Below are 14,409 nucleotides of genomic sequence, written 5' to 3' on the forward strand. Positions count from 1 at the left end.
GAAGTAGGGAGGAGGCCGCAGTTGGGGACGGAGGGTTTGAGTGTCTGTGAAAGGAGCGTCACTCCCATGAGGAGCCCGTGTGCTCCTCCTCTCCGGCGTTGGGAGAAGGGGTCCCTGCCCCCCTGCTCCCCTCTGCTTCCCGAGGAACCAGCCTTCAGCCAGGTCCTTGGATTTCCCTCGGGCCAAACTGGAGTTGTTCTGGAGAGGGGCACCTCGCCTGTCCCACTTCAGGCCTGCAGGGAGCCGGGGTGTGGAGGGGCACAGCCGAAGCAGGAGGCTGGCACTGGCCCGTGGCCACCGGCCCAGCCGTGTGAGCCCTGGGGGCTTTGCAGGGGGTGTTTTAGTATAGCATGCATAGAGAGAAGTACGGAAAGTGAGGTCTCTGGAGGATCTCACACCCCTTTCCTACGCGTGGGAATTTGCAGAGAAAAAAAGAAATCAAAAAAATTTTTAAAAATTTGAAACTTGTGGGTTTGTCTTCAAGAAACCTGAGGTTTCTTGGGAGTTTCTGTGGCCAAACTGATGGAAATGAGCACTAACAGCACTGGTGGGAGGATCCTGGCAAGGGGTGGCGAAGGGGCAGGGTCGGGCTTGTGCCATGTGCCCGCCGGTTGCCCACTTGTGCCTGCTGGTTGCCAGCCCCCGCAGGAAACGCCAGTCCCTCCGGCGCCCGCGGCAGCGCCGGGATCTCCTGACAGCCCCTGTTCCTGTTCACAACCCACCTGCTGCCCCGTATCGACAGTCCCGAGGTTCCCTTCGCTTCCCCTCTCCTTGTGGAATTAATTAAATGGAAAAAAGGAAAGGAAAAGGCATTCTCTGCCGGCTGGTGCGAGTTGCTGTTCTCTTCTCAGCACTGAAAAGGCTGTTTACAGGGGTGTGTTTTAAAAAATATTTGGGCACGGTAATTAAGTGGAGAATGGGATAAACAGAAGAACAGCAGAAGTTTTACTCAAGCCATCCATTCACCAGAGCTCCTTGTTCCCCCTTGGTGAGTTACATCATCATCTCCACTGCATTTTTCATCATTACCTAAGAAGATTAACGGCTTTTGGATGCCAGCATGATTTTAAAAGTCCGGTCTCTCCTTAGTGTGTATTCATATTGTGTAATTCCCTATTAAGTTTCACTCTGGCTTCCAGGGGAGGAGAGATCTCTTAGAGGAGCACAAGCAGGAGTGAGATTTGCTGCCAGATAGCCTTGTCAGATGTGTGGCAGAACTCCTGTTGAACCTAATGGGATTTGCATACCAGCAATTGCTCAAATAATCTGGCCCCCAAAGCTGTTAAGATCATACATATTAAGCGTACATAAAATAATAAGACAAATTACACGGGGGGTGGGATAAAATCGTTGCCTTTGGAGGAGTGACCCTGCCCAGCCGCGGGACATTCCCTCCGGGGTAGCTCCCGTCACAGCATCCGTGTCTCTGGGATGCAGGAGACCTTCCAGCATGTTTCCTGGGACACGCCCTGATGTTACTAAAAACCCCCTTTTGTTTTGAGAATCTCTATATTACTCTATATGGCACAAAACTTCTGTAAATCCTGATAAGATGAAAATCTAATTGTTGTCAATAGCCACGTGCTGAGCCTGGCAGGAGAACGGGGAGCTGCTGCCCGTGGCTGCAGTGGCCCATCGCCATCCCCACCTCGGGGATCCCCACCTCGCAGGCTCAGGGATGTGAACGCAGACAGCGATGGGTGACCCGGGGAGGTGCCCCAGCAGCAGGGCTGTTTGTTCTTCATTTTCTACGTTTATCTGACCTGCGGGCTGGTCTCTGGGAAGAGCTGAAGACGGGCACCCCCCTGTGCCGCTGGCCTGGCACAGCCGAGCCCTCCTCCCCAGGGGAGCCAAGGAGGGGGCAAACACCCCCAGCCCTCACAGAAGTTCTTAGGACTAGTACTTGTGCCCTCGAGTTTTAGAGCTGCCGTGGAGGAAACCCCGTCTGCAAGTCTATTCCCTAATTCCTTAAACTCTGGCTAGCAAAGGTTGTCCCAGTATCGCATATTCCCAAGAGAAAAAATTGCACATAACGTGGTTTTGAAAACTCCCACAGCACGCCGGAGAAATCAATAGACCCCCAGGAGGTTTTTACAGAATCATCACATATTTTCAACTCATACCCAGGCCATAAATTAAACCTATTGCATTTAACTTGATGAGTCTCCCAGAAATAAAGAACAAATTGTGGGGTATAGAAGGGAAGAGAGCCTTCAGAGGACAGGGCTGTTCAAAAGCGACTCAGCAAAGGGACTAAACCTTAACCTGCTGGATCTGTTATTCCATGGTGGTCTCTAACTGGTGTATGTGTGTTATGGATATTACAGACGCATTAGATATATGTGCATTGTGGAGTTGTGTGTGTGTATACACAGGGGGAGAGGATCTGCTGTGCTTAAGGTGATTATTTTCACATTGCCATCCCGCACGCCCAGCTCATACGTGTATTTTGAGATGAATGTTGATATTATTGGTTTCTTCTTATGATCTTTGAGCCCCTGGTTTTTAATAACAAAATGTAGACCAATACACAAGGAATTATTTGAGTGATTTTCCTAAGACCACCCTGTTTTTTCCATGGTAAAATAGAAATAAGGATTTATATATACCGTCAGCAATGTATAATCTGCCTTCTCTAACCTGTCTGGCAACTCCTATCAGAGCGTGCTGCGAAAAGGGGGAAGTGTGTGGAGTCAGCAGTAGCTGTGAATGTGCAATATGTAAAAATAAATCAATAAAAAAGAAAGAGGTTTAAAACTTGATGATGTGGCTCTGGGAGAAGAGTTCACAACGAGGGGAAGCACCCGCTCTGTCTTTCCCGTGCACGCCGAGGACGGAGGAAATAGCTCTGCCGTCCGAAGGCCGGGGCAGCCCCGTGCCCAGGAGGGTTTGCTGGTGGGGAGGCCGGTGGCCGTGGCCCCCAGCACCGATCCCCCGCACGGCTGCAGCCGTGGCCCGTCGCCCCAGGTGCCACAGGGCCACCGCTTGCCCGTGCGTGGCTGCCGATGGGCGCTGCGGGCCCGCCGGCGCTGCGCTAGGTATAGTGCTGTTGCGCACACAGGCAGATTGTCCACCAGATGGTACAGCCTACTCTTTGAGAAATATTTGAAAGGGCAACAAAATACAGCAGAAGCCATTTGACAGTCCACATGGTTAGTGCAAAATTAGCCAAAATGACTCCGCTGGAAGCACAGCCAGTGCTGAGCAAAGCTGGAGATGCTGCTGAGGGAAGGCACCCAAACCTTCAGAGATTTCCTTCCTCTTCTCCCATCCCTGGTCCTCTTCCCTACTGAGCGCTGCTCTTCGTGGGCGGTCAGGATGCGTCTGAGTGAAAGCGCTGCTGGGACTCGCTCCCAGGTTGCGCCAATCACATCTGGACCACGCAAAGCCACCGGGTACCCAAAAATCCCCCAGACTTTTGCTTTGGTCTCTACCAAGATCATTGGTGCTGGAAGAGGGAAAGGAAACTGCAGCCGCTAAGGGGCTGCGCTCCCTCCCGTCCTCCAGAAGTAACTTCTCACGTGATTTCTGAAAGAGGAGCCCTTTTTTTTCTCAACCCACAGAATTTCTTCACCCTCCCCAGCTCCCCACGCCGAGCTGGAGCCCTCTCACCCAGTGCTCGGCATACGGCACAGCCCTGGGACATTTGTTGGGGTGGGGGACTGGGATTTCTGTGAGCAGGAGGCTCCAGCCCTTGCTGGGACCTGAACAGCTGATGTTTTCAAATCCTCATCCCACATTTGGCGGCCGAGCTGCAGTGAAAGGGGGTGCACGGGGCTGGGCTGGGGGCATCGGGGGCTGCGCGGCCACCCCAACACAGTGAGGATGAGGGGCCTGGGGCAGGGCAGGAGCCCACAGAGACCCCGAGCGAAGGGCTGAGCCCGGGGCAGGGGATGCGGGGAGCAGGGGGAAGCACGGGGGGAGTGGCAATCCCAAGCTCTGCTAACATAGAAGAGGTTTTATTGCCAGCAACGCATGACAGTAGCAAAATCCTAAATTTTCTACCTTTCCATCTGTAGGAGCGAGGAGATGGGGGGAGGATGTGTGCCCACCTCCCAGTGTCCATACAGAGATGTCCTTGTACCAAATAAAGAGCCAAGAAAGGAGCTACTGAGTGTCCTAATTGGGTCCTGGGAAGAGTTACTGCTCTGCCACTGATTTAGGCAATTAAAGGCAGAGTCTCCACTGCTGAAAGCTGACATCTTCAGGTGGCTCATAACAGAAATTAATACCGCTGCTAACTGTGCCACCTAGTCATGCTGTAAAGCAAATTAATTACTGCAACAGAACTAATAAGAACAGTTCGGGCAGAATAGGAGCAATATTATGGTTTACCATCAGAGACTGTGCTGAGACTTTTGCCTCTCTGCTGCCCATGAGTGCAACCCGGCAATTGCTGACTGTAACATTTCTATTGTATAGTTTATGCTAAATATGCATATCTTAATTGCATTAGTCAAAATAATTAGCTAATATATTTTTGCATAATGACGAGGTAAGCAAATATCACCATAGCTCAGTGCTTCTTGCATGAGTAAATTTGGAAAATTAATAGACTCCCAATTTCCTAATTATCTGTCTTTTATTCCAAACTCAAACAATGAAATGCTATTGCACACTCCTGGGCATCTTGTAATTTAGTTTGCACCTTGAAAATTTTAAAGCACCTGTTTTCCTTTTTCCTTTTTTTCCCCCCTTTGAAAAGAAAACATGAACAATCCTTCCTCCCCTTCACTGTCTTAAGGAATGAGGCTGCTGCACTCAAGTGGAGGATCACAAAGTTTGTGAGCTTCCTAATTTCCAGGCAGAGCTGGGGTATGAATTAAAATAAAAGCATCTTAGACTTAAAAATATATGTTGATTTGGGAAAGTATTAAAAGTTAATTCTTTAGATGGGGAGAATGGGTGGTGGTATCGATTAGGCATTTAGTACCTCTGGAGGTGGATCATTTCTGTATGTGTGCTTTCAGAAGTGCTAGTCTGGAGTGTCCCTAAATCACTAAAAACCCCACCAAATCCTGCGACGGCGCTAAAAAAAAAAGGTTATTTTGCCAATAAGGATTTTCATGCCCCTCTAATTTGCCGATTTTCATTTGTCTGCTGACGATGCAGGATTCAGCTGCCCCTTTCCTCTTCCCGGGTGAAAAGGCAGCAGCAGCAGCACCCACCGCCCGCCCACCCGAGACCCCAAGGGCAGCGTGTGGGAGACGGCTCCCGGCTGCCTCCCGTCGCCCGCGAAGGTGCCTGGGCACCGCGCCTGGCAGCGGCCTTCTCCCGGCACCGACAGGCGTTTGCACAAAAGCAATTAGCACATCGCGCTAACCAGCTGGGTTTCCGAGGGGTAGTCAGCCTTGCTGGGGCTTACGGGAAAGCAATTGGAAATGTGATGAAGAGAGCTCTGTGCTGATGACACTTGTCTTCACCAGACCCTCCCCGGCTGCTCCCTGTGCCGACAGAACCGCGCTGTGCTTTCCAGCGCCAACAAAAGCCGCAGCGGCTCTTTCCTCGAGCCCCGCCGCGCTGCAGAGGGCCCTTTTGGTGCTCACACCCACCGCTCCAGCTGCAGTGGCTCCAAAACTATACCAACTTCTAGATTAACATGCAAATTGCAGCGTTATGGAATGGGTCTGTATGTAAAGCTTGTAAATTAATAAACATGGGTCGTTAAAAGGAAAAGCCTGCTGGAATGGCTAAGCATTCCCTCTCTTTAACCTGTAGACGGCATGTAAGTGGAGAACTGGGAGCATCTCTGAGCACAGATGAAGAGCACACATCTGCAAACCTGATTTTCCTGGAACTTTTTCATCCCTTGGTCTGGGAGCCGCGGGCTGCAGACACAAAGAAGGCATGCTCCGTGCTCAGCAGGGACTCCTCCGCAGCCGCCAGAGCTGCACACAGGCAAAAGGCGGGTTAGTCCTTCCCTCCCTAGCAACAAAATTTTTTTTTCCACCTTTTTTTTAGCGAGTAGGATTTTTTTTCCACCAAACCATTCATTCTTTGCCGAGGTCCCTCACGCGGGTTCGGGCACCTCGCCGCCCTGCTGCACGCTGCGCCTGGCGTTTAGTTAGAAACACAGGGTTGCATTTTCCTTAAACTGTTGGTGGTCACCTGTGGGTTGTGTTTGCCTGGATGTTAGAGGTTGGAAATCCAGGTGAGAATGGAAGTGGCAAAGGAAGGACAGAGGGGCTGAGAGCCCCATCGTGCCCTCAAGGTGCCACCCACCGTGTTGCTCACAGGTGGCTGCAGGTCCTGACCTGACTCATGAGACAGCAAAGACCATCTGCAGATGTGACCAGTGTGAGAGTTCCAGGATAAGGTGCCAAAATGCCCATGGCGGTCACAGAATTGGGCACATCTGGCTCAACTTGATACAATGGGCGTCCAGTGAAGGCTTTGAGGGCAGAAAAGCCCTTTTTGGGGTCCCACAGCCGCCACGGTTGGTGCTGGGCGTGCCAGGTGCTGGGAGTTGCCGCCTGTGCACCATGTTTGTCTTCTGGTGTCTGTAACCATTGTCCTGGCAGCCTGGGAGCACTTGTTTGCCTTCACAGGCACTGGCACTGGCCATCCTCATTCTTTCTTACTGGAGAAAGGTTTTATTATAAAATATCAGATCTGGGAAGTTTGAAAAGAGTCACAGCCACCTGTTTAGCAGGATTGTACTTGTATGCTGCTAGTATTGCATGTAGTATTGTTAGAGATTGCTTTAATCAAATCATTACAGGCCTTGTTGCCCATCGCTTCATACACTGTAGTTTTTAGAATACTTGGAGAAAAATAGTAATGGAGTGAAACAGCCTTTAAAAATGAAAAAATGTTCATCTAAAGGGAAGGAGGTTGCTGAGCCGTTTTTATTTGTCTTCACACTCAAAAGAATCCATGGCCTTTTGCGAAAAAGCTGAATCATGACTTTGAGAGGGTGAAGAGTAACTGTGGTAGGACGCGTCCTTTTGTGTGCGCTCTGCAGCGGCGTGGCGGGGAAAGTCACGTCTGGGGAGACTCTGCGGGCGGAATAACTTGTGCAGAGGGAAAACCCCGCGGCTAAAGGAGACGTGGCCGAGTCAGCGGGCACTGGCACTGCGAGGGGACGAGCGGGCACCCGGGGCTCTGCGTTGTCACGCTCCGCGCAGCGGGAAATGCCCCGACGGTTTCAGAAGCGTGGTCGCATCCAGGACATTTGAGCAAAATTGCTGGAAAGGTGCAGCTCGGCCCCGGAGCAGGAATCCCTTATGCTTCTGCAGGGGCGTTGGTGGCCCCTGGCCGGGGCGCCCCGCAAATGGGTTTTTCACGGTTTCATTAGGAAGCTGGTGCCATTCTTATCGTTTTATGCAAATGTTATAATTTCCTCACTGCACACAGAGAGGCAGCGATCATGGCGGGTTTAACCTGTGTTTAGTATATCACTGTCAGTAACTGTCTCGTGAAACTTCTGCAATATAAATGAACCAGCTGGTATTAGAAAAAGTGTGAAGATCTTTTTTTTTTTTCTCCTTTGGGTGGGGGAAGGGAAGGGGAGTGGGTGTGTTGCAAGGTTTGTCACATAAAGCTGAGAGATTTGGTGGTTGTGAATATGGTTTCAGTAGAGTTCAGGCTATTATTATTATTATTATTATTATTATTATTATTATTATTATTATTTTCTTTTGCTCTACCATGTTTCAGGAAATCTGCTGATCTTGTTGCACCTATTTGGTCGGCAGCTGTTATTAAGCCTTGTGGCACATTTGCATTCCGTAAACCCTCGCTGCTGGGAATCCCAGTGGGGGGTGGGAGCCCACGGCCAGCACCCCAGGGGTGTGCAGGCCACCACCTCTGTTCCCTGCACCCCTGACACCGAGGTTCACCCCCAGGTTGTGTTTGGAGCTAGTCTGAGGTGTGTTCTTGTTTTGAAACTGCTGATTACAAATGGAACGTGGCCTCTCCGTGGTTCAGACTTACTTTTCCTTCTCGGTGAGACGGAGATATATTGAATCCTCTTAAAAACATCAGTCATTCACTTATTTTTCAGTTAACATGATCAGCAGAAAAACTACAAGCCTGAGGAACAGCTCTACAACTGCAATGGTGCATTTACATGAGGGTTGCCTCCAGCAGGTCACTGTCACTCCTTGATGTTAGGCAGCTCCTTGGAGATCCTCCTGCCATCTTCTCCTTCCCTCGCTTGGACTTCTTGGAAGTTTTTCTGGGGGGGAGCATCCTCTGGGGGAGATCGGGTGAGACATTTGCAGCCTTTTGTTTGCAATCTCAGCCAGATTGGAAGCAATCAAAAGTCATTTCCATCTGAGGCTTGTCCCGCAGCCTGCCGGGAGCGAGCCGGGGGTCGCGCAGGAGCTCCTGCTCGCAAGGGTTGAGCTGCACACTCTGCCCGTCGCTCCAGGAGGGACGAGGAGGAGAAGAAAATGCTGTCTCACGCCTCAACTTGGTCCCTTGGAGGCCTTGGCTGACTTAGGGCGTCCCTGGCAGTGGGGATGGAGGGGTTAGAGCCGGGCTTTGTCCTGGAAGCAGAGGCGTGGTTTAGGTCTCAAGGGACACCTGGATGTCCCCTGCTCCAGCTCCTGCTCAGGTCGGTCGGGGCGCTTTCTCCGGGTGCGAGGTGGGACGCTGCCAGGCAGAGCTCCTGGTGTCCCACCACCCCTCAGCGCGAGGGCTGCGGCGGCGCAGGGTGCTGAGCGTCATCCCCGCCAGCTGCAGGACCCGCGGGGTTTGGGTGCCACCGGGATGGTGCCTGCAAATGCGGTTTGTGCCGCAGACCCCCCGCTGGCGCCCAGCCACCCCCTCGGCTCTGCCGGCAGGAGCACGTTTCCCTGACGTGGCGGCGAGTCCCAGCAGCGCTGTCCCTGATTTAGAGCCAGCTGCTATGTTTTCTCAGAGTTGAAAATCGTACTGTCAGCAATATCACAAAAGTGATTTCTTTATCAAAGGTCATTACCAATTATTTTGTAAAGAACTGACGCTTCAGTAATTACCTGATTTTATCTTTTTTTTATGTAGGTCATTTATATTTCATTATTGTCATGTTATGGCCTATCTGCTTGCAAAGAGGCATATATTAAAACCAGCAACTTCGCCTTAGTGTCAGAATTATTGCCCTATATTTCATTTGCCATTTTATCTACTGTTCTGGAGAAGATCATAGCTTGTTAGTTAAAGTGTTATATAAACTAACACACAGACACACACATATGCATGCTCCTCTCCCAGCAGTTTCGCTCAATATTTCCACCCTCTTCCCTACAGAGAGAGCAGTAAAGACTTTCCTGCCTATTTATTTCTAAATGCAGAGGACGATCGCCAGTACCTGGCTGCTTTTACATCACGTCCCCACGAGAGGAACCCCGCTACCACCTGCAAGGGGATGCTGGAACGGGCAGTTTTGTCCTTCCTGACGGGACGGTGATCCCAGAGGGCCACTGAGGCCGGGTGACACGGCAGGGCCGGAGGAGCCAAACCGCCGGGCAGGAGCCAGTGCTGTCCCTGGCCTCACGGTCCTGCCTGCTGCTCAGCACAAACCCCCTCGGCTCCGCTGTTCTGCCAGTGATAGTGGGTTAATAAATGTCTCAGGCTGGGGCTGGGGAGGGAGCGTGTGGGAAAGGAAAGGACAGGAGATACATTGCTGCTGCCCAACAGCTCCGGCGCATGGTCCTGGGGGAAGTGATTCAAGCCGATGGGATATTTATTATCAGCTCTGAGTGAATCATTTGCAGCGAATACTTGATATGAGGAATTAAGGCTGATTTAACTCACAGGAAAACCACAGGTAGATCCTGGCTGCCCTGAATTCACCTTCTCTACTTTGGGGCTTGCTCAAATGCGTGTCGCCAGTCCCGTACACGGACTGCCGGGCTCTGCAGGAGCCCTGCCACCTGTGTGTGCTGCAGTCGGAATGAGGGAGGTTTTGTTGGTGAGGTACATCACGAGGTGTTACCTGCATGCCCTGGTTTGGTCGGGAGGCCTCCGTGGACATCTCTGTCCGTGGACACAGAAGGGTGTCCCTCCAGAGATACCTGTCCACTGGCTCTAAGTAGATCCAACCGTTACGTGTTGGATAACCAATGATGGGAGACAAGTCCTGTTTAATGAGCAGAAGTGGATCTGCTGGGGGTACGCTACAATTTAAAAGGGAATTTCTAAGGCCTGTCATCCCCTGTCCTGGTGTACCCACAGCGTGAGGGGCTGACGTAGAGGCTGGTAGGAAAATACAGTGGAAGGAGAGTGGTGTGTGGTTCCCATGGAGCTGCTTCAGCCTGGCTATGAGGAAGCAGCAGCTTCCAAAGACCCTTTTCTAATGGAGAAACTCTCCTTAATGTATCTGCAGGGTATCGACAACGTTTCATTCCAGGACTTTATGTGTGCGTGTGCCTGCGCATGCACTTGACAGCATAACCATTTCTGTTTTCTGATAAAGCATCCCAATGGGTGCACAGACAAGGAGGAAAATAGCTCCACACACAGAGGAATTTATAGTCCCAGCTGGGAACCATCAGCTAAAAACAACACCGACAAACCCAAAAAAGCCCCCACCAAAACCCCAAATCTAGGGGAAGACAGTAATATTGAGTGCAATCTGTTCTTTCCACACTGTTTGGTTTATTATTAACCACCACTACTTTTTATTTCTTGTCGCATCTTGCTGATTAGCAACTTCTTGAAGAAATTTCTGGGGTTGTACATTGCTTGTAAAATATATATTTGTTAGGTGGAAAGAATGCTAGGCCAGGTCCAAGACTTGGGAGCCATGGAGGCGTCGATTGGAGGTTTCCAAGCCCCATTCAGGAGCCTGATCTCCCTGTGCAAACCCCTCTGGCTCCCACGAGCAGCTGGTTTTGCTTGTGTGAGCGGGCACGGGCCAGCCGAGAGGAGAAGGACCCGCTGTCAGTGACTTGGTCAGCTAGAACAGATGACAGCGGGCTCAGTCGTGGGTACCGTGGGGCTCTTCCCCTCCCTCCAGTGGAAACTCAGTTCCTGTGCAGAAACGGAGTGAGAAACAGGAGGGAGCTGGGACATGGTCACAGAGTGGGGTGATTGGGGGTCCTGCGAGAGGCCAGGGCCCCTGTCTTTGATCCGACAGCCAAGAACCTAGGGGTTCAGGATAATTATTGCAGGATCCTATTAAATGTATTAAATTTGTCCTTATTAAATCCTAGAGGGCTTAGATACTATTCTGCTGTTTATCATATGATTTTACCATTTATCATAATTGTCTCCTCCACATATGAATAAGAAAGGGAAAATAATTTTGCAAACTCATAGCTTATTCAGTCTGTATACATGATTTCTGTGTTTCTTTAGATAAGAACATAAAACAAAATGTAGGTTTTCCTCAGGCCAAAAGAGGAAGATCCTGCCGTCTTCCTTTCCTTTTCACAGCATCCTCCCAGTCAGGGATGGCAGATTGATGCAGATCAGCGGGGGTCTGGGTGGGGGCTGCTCCCTGTCCCTGCACCTAAGGCTTACCCAAGGGGGTTCGCAGGGACTTGTGACACCCAGGAGAAGCGCTAAATCCCGTGTTGGACGGTGGCAGTTGCACAGTGCTGTGACGTCCTCGTCGTGCTCCCCTGCCCACCCCAGCACTGATCAGGTGGAGGGAGAGAGGGTCGTTATTCCAGTTAATGACAAATCAAAGCAAAACCCTGCTAGTAAGCTAATTCTGTAATGGGGCTGTCTTGTGTTATCATTTATGTTTCCCCCTTGCCATAAGAGTATTTTAATAATCTACGTAGCATTTAATTATAATTCAGTTACCTGACATAAGTAATTTCAGTGCCCTTTAATATAACAAATCTCTGGTGTGAAATATCTGGGTAATAAGACCTGACAGGTGGTTGTTATTATTCTGCAAACCTGATGGTCTTCAGTTGCCCCCAGTGCTTATATAAGGGGAGGGCCAGGCCTGGCAGCCAGTGTGGGCTTGGGGTCCTGCTCTGGGGTTCCTGTGGCCCTCTGGACTGGGAGTGTGGCCCAGCTGGGGGGCTCAGTGTGCTCCGGCATCACTGGTGAGGACCAGCCCTATCTCGGGGAGCAGGAGGGGTCCAGGCTCTGCCGTCCAGAGGTGGTGTGGTGCTCACAGCATAGCTGTGCTCCGGTTGCTGCGTTTGGCTGCAGGGTGCAAGCACAGGCTGCAGGGCAAAGATCCCAGAGAGTTCATTAGCAGCGATTATGATTTATTTTCTTAAGTATAGGAGCACCCTGAAGAGGAGCTCGCCTGGGACTGGCACCTCTGTGCATAGAGCCATCAAGGAGCTGTCAGAGAGCCATGTTCCTGCGTGACCTCACCCTTCCTCTGTCTGGATGCAAGGCAGGAACATTTAGGAGAGCTGGAAAATATATGTAATGGCTGTCTTTTGCCAGATGTGTGAATAAAACCAGATGTGACAGATAAGCTAAGAACAACTGCATGTCAGCTCACCCAAGGGCTGGGGAAAGCAGCCCCTGTTCGGCTGCGGAGAGGCAGGGTTAGCTCCAACACTGCTTCCTGACCTGCTTAGAAAAATAGCTACAGAGAGGTTGCAGGGGGTGTATAAATCAGCAGTACTGATCGCAGCATGTGGGATGTTCTGTTAAAAAAATAAAACGTAGAAATAAATGGTGACCTGACATATGCCAAAAGAAGTTACGGCAGCGCGGCTGCAGATGATAGATGCTGCGAGTGTGAACAGAAGATGTGAGACACGAGACCGTCTCCGGGAAAGGTGGCAACAGCTCTGGCGTCAGATGAGGCAGGGGAGAGACCCGCGGAAGGCAGGAGAAGGGGAAATGTAAAAGCCAAAGTTTGCCTGGTGGTGTGTGAAGCCCACGGAGCAGGGCCGGGAGCAGGCTGCCCCCAGCCCCGGAGCAGCGAGGTGGGGCTGGTGAAGGCAGGGTCCTGGGGAGCAGAGGGGGGGAGCGGGCGCTGCTCCTGGGGCGCTGCGGGGAGCCTCATTTTCTGCCTAGGTAACTCTGCCAGACACGTCTCTTGCTCTACTTAGCATTTAGCCTCCCCTGCCACCATTGCATGTGCAGTCGCAGATGTTAACATTTATCTTTCATTTCCTTTTAAACTGGCAGGTAAGGCTCTGTCTGACCGGGGAGGGTGTGGGAGACCCTCCCCACACCCCAGTTGAAGCTGCACCCCATTCGTATTCCCATGTCTGTGCCCATTCCCATGTCTGTGCCCATGCCCATTCCCACGTCCACACCCCTCCTTGGCCCCACGTGGGGGTCCCGAAGGCAGCCTGCAGAGGGGCTGCAGGGCTCGGCTCCATCCGGGGAGCGGCGATGCAGAGTGGGTGGTGCTTCTGCCCGCTCCTTATTTTATTTCTTTTCCTTTTGCTCCAAAAAAGAATCTTATTTGGGAAAAATTCATTTAAATAAGCGTGTTCTGCTAATAGTGTGTGTTAACTGTTGGGAGATGCTGCTCAGAAGCAGCTTTTGGTATGATTTATGTACTTAGGGGGTGACTGTCATTTCTTCTAACCAGCTTTGGATTTACTTCAGGAGAGTTGCTCCTCGTTTACACCGTGGTCAGTGAGAGGCAAATCAAGCCCTTAATTCACCCTCACAAGCTACGGTGAGCGGGGTAGCAGGTGAGGTGGCTGGAGCGGGCAGGGGCCAGCATGGCTGCGAGAGCAGCCCCAGCCCAGCCAGCCACTCTGGGGCTTGGATGGGGTCAAGTTGCCTCCAGAACTGCTGTCCTGAAAAACTCTTTAAATAACAGAAAAACTGCATTCTCCTAATTTGGGACAAGAGCCTCTTGCCTCCTATTTTTTAATTAATAAGTCAATAATTGCCATTTTTCCATTTCCTGGGCGCAGCGGTGGTTTTGGAGGGGGAGAAGGGAGGGGTGTGCAGCAAGAGCACTCATCAGGCTGGCCAGCTAATGAGGGACTAACATCTGTAACGATGCTTTTAGACTCCCAGTCCCTCACCTGTGTGTGACTACTGAGACAGTCCAGAAACGAGGTTAAATATTGTAGACCAAGTCTAAAGAGTATGAGTTTGCTGTTGCACAGGCAGCTAAGCTGGGGTTTACATCCCAGTTGAGAGTTTAAAATCCCAGTCAAGGGCTTAAGTAGGACGTAAGTGGTCTTGTGGAAATGCTTCTTGTTCTTGGGTGCAAGGATGAATTCCAGCTCTGGTGAGCAGTGATCTTTTAGTCAACTTTTAAGTCTTGCCTACCTAGTGACAAGGTTTGAAAGGATAGAAGGGGTTGTTTATTTAAATATATTTAATTAAATGAACAGATGACAACTAGTGTATTCATGTTGCTTATCAGTGTGTATTGTAAAAACTTCTTTGACTACATCTTTCTCTCATATCTTCCTTTTGTGTGATGGGAGATGTTCTAGAACTGATGTAGAGCTTCTTTTTGATCCAGCTGGAGTTTGCTTAGTTTTGCAGCGGCATTAACCATGAGAAGTCTGTGATTTTTTTATT

The 14,409-nt window shown here is 50.7% G+C and overlaps 1 protein-coding gene across 1 annotated transcript in view; it reads left to right on the top strand.

The window, feature by feature from the left end:
• Window positions 1–14,409, top strand: part of LOC141917851 (uncharacterized) — a 119,213-nt gene that overhangs the window by 32,800 nt on the left and 72,004 nt on the right. The window lies entirely within an intron of this gene.

Source organism: Strix aluco, chromosome W, assembly GCF_031877795.1.
Source record: "Strix aluco isolate bStrAlu1 chromosome W, bStrAlu1.hap1, whole genome shotgun sequence".
Lineage (NCBI taxonomy): Eukaryota > Metazoa > Chordata > Aves > Strigiformes > Strigidae > Strix > Strix aluco.